The following is a 2500-nucleotide window of genomic DNA, read 5'->3' as shown; positions in this document are numbered from 1 at the left end:
ACTCTCACTCTCAATCTCACTCCCACTCCCACTCAAACTCGCCCACTCCACTCCTACTGTACATGTCACCTATCACTCTCCTCAAACTCCGCTCCCACTCCCACCCCTACTCCACTCTCACTGCTCACTCCCCTATCTCACTCTATTCCTCAACCCCCTCCCTCCCTTTTCCTTATTTACCCTCATGCCTTGCACCTATAGAAATTAGCTGAAACCGGATTCCACTCCTATCCACAGTTACAAAGATCACTTGCAACTTGGTTACTGTACTGGCCTGATACTGGTCTATGTGGTGGGGGCGGAGGGGGAGGGTGCGGAGTGGGTGATAGGAGAGCGTGGGAGCGGGGGACGAGGTGGATGGTGAGAGAGGGAGGGTGGATTAGGTCAAAGTGCATCGATGCACGAGGGATGGGAGGGTGTGACTGCTGGGAGCAGAGAGTACCACCACCCCCGAGACTTTCCGAGCGACGATCGACCGCGAGGCGGATGCATTCCTAGGGCGGATTTCGCCACGACTCCGGGACGTCGAGAGAGAAAGAGAGCGAGAGCAAGTATGATAGGCAAACGTGTGTATCGACGGAGGTGAAGAGTGGAGGTGGGTAGGATGGTGGAGAGGAGGAGGGGATGAGTGAGGGTGAGGAGAGAGAGAGAGAGAGAGAGAGAGAGAGAGAGAGTATATAAATACATTTAGTTCTAGACACATGCGTGTGTGTGTGTGTGTGTGTGTGTGTGTGTGTGTGTGTGTGTGTGTGTGTGTGTGTGTGTGTGTGTGTGTGTGTGTGTGTGTGTGTGATGTGTATGTGCATGTGTATGTGCATGTGTATGTGTATATGCATGTGTATGTGTATGTGTATGTGCATGTGTATGTGTATGGATGCGTGCATGCGTCCGAAGGTGCGTACGAACATGCTTGCGTGCGTGTGCGTGCGTGTGTGACTGTGTCTGTGTATCATTAGAATGCAGACCTCATTAGAATATAATCTTCATAACGTCAAGACTTTTATATAATCAAGTGTTGCAACTCAGGCCTGGGTAGCAAAATACTGTTGCAAATTGGAACTGCATTATTGCAAGAGGCTCTCAAGATACATATTCAATATTTGAGCCAACTTATGTTTCGCCAAAGCCGTTGCTGCTGCTTCTGCCGATAATGGATGAGGGGAGAAAGAGAGAGAGAAAGAGGAACAGAGATAGTGAGAAAGAGAAAGAGAAAGAGGAACAGAGAAAGAGAGAGAGAAAGAGAAACAGAGACAGAGACAGAGAGAGAGAGAGAGAGAGAGAGAGAGAGAGGGAGAGAGAGAGAGGAGAGAGAGAGAGAGAGAGAGAGAGAGAAGGAGAGATGAGAGAGAGAGGAGGAGAGAGAGAGAGAGAGAGGAAAGAGAGAGAGAGAGAGAGGAGAGAGAGAGAGAGAGAGAGGAGAGAGAGAGAGAGAGAGAGAGGAGAGAGAGGAGAGGGAGAGAGAGAGAGGAGAGAGACACAGAGAGAGAAAGGAGAGAGAGAGAGAGAGAGAGAGAGAGAGGGAGAGGATGAGGAGAGATGAGGAGAGAGGGAAGAGGAGGAGGGACGAGAAAAGGATAATAACAACAAGGATAATAATAATAATTATATAATAATAATAATAATAATAATAATAATAATAATAATAATAATAATAATAATAATAAAATAATAATAATAATAAAAATCGAAAAGCGCTCTCTCTCCTTTTTTTTTTTTTTTTTTTTTTTTTTTTAAGTGTCGTTGACCGTTAGCTAATTGTTTATCTTATTTTCTTTTTTGTTTTCTTTTAATGACTAGCTGATAAGTTGACATGCTGAAAGAATGCTTCCTGAGGTTGCGTTTCCGTCTGTCGGTCTTTTCCTGTTATTTTGGGGGGATAATCAGATGAAGATTGGAATGGTTTGCGCACGCACACACGCGCGCGCGCACACACACACACAACACACACACACACACACACAATCACACACACAATCACACACACACACCACACACACACACACACACACACACACACACACACACACACACACACACACACACACACACACAACACACACACAACACACACACACACACAACACACACACACACACACACACACACACACACACACACACACACACACACACACACACATTCACGTGTGCGTGTGCGTGTGCGTGTGCACACTTAATTCCACAAGGAAAATGACCTGAACCCAGAAGCAAAGAGAGAGAGACACAGTCAGTTCTGAAATGACCTTTCGGTGGCACAGAAGGTCAGCGTCGACCTGGGAGAGGCCGGCGGTGACAGATATCAATGTATTAGGTGGAATAGTCAGGTGAAAGGTCAGAGGTGGGAGCGGGGGGGAGTGGGGGGGATTTAGCGCCGTTATCTGCCTCTCTTGCTTTCGCTCTTGTGTTTCTGTTTATGTTTCTGTCTTTCTCTCTGTCTCTGTCTGTCTGTCTGTCTCTCTTTCTTTCTCTGTCTCTCTCTCTTTCTCTGTCTCTCTTTCTGT

The sequence above is a fragment of the Penaeus monodon genome, chromosome 35 (assembly GCF_015228065.2).
Source record: "Penaeus monodon isolate SGIC_2016 chromosome 35, NSTDA_Pmon_1, whole genome shotgun sequence".
NCBI classification, from domain to species: Eukaryota; Metazoa; Arthropoda; class Malacostraca; order Decapoda; family Penaeidae; genus Penaeus; species Penaeus monodon.
Note: the sequence above shows the minus strand (reverse complement) of the source record.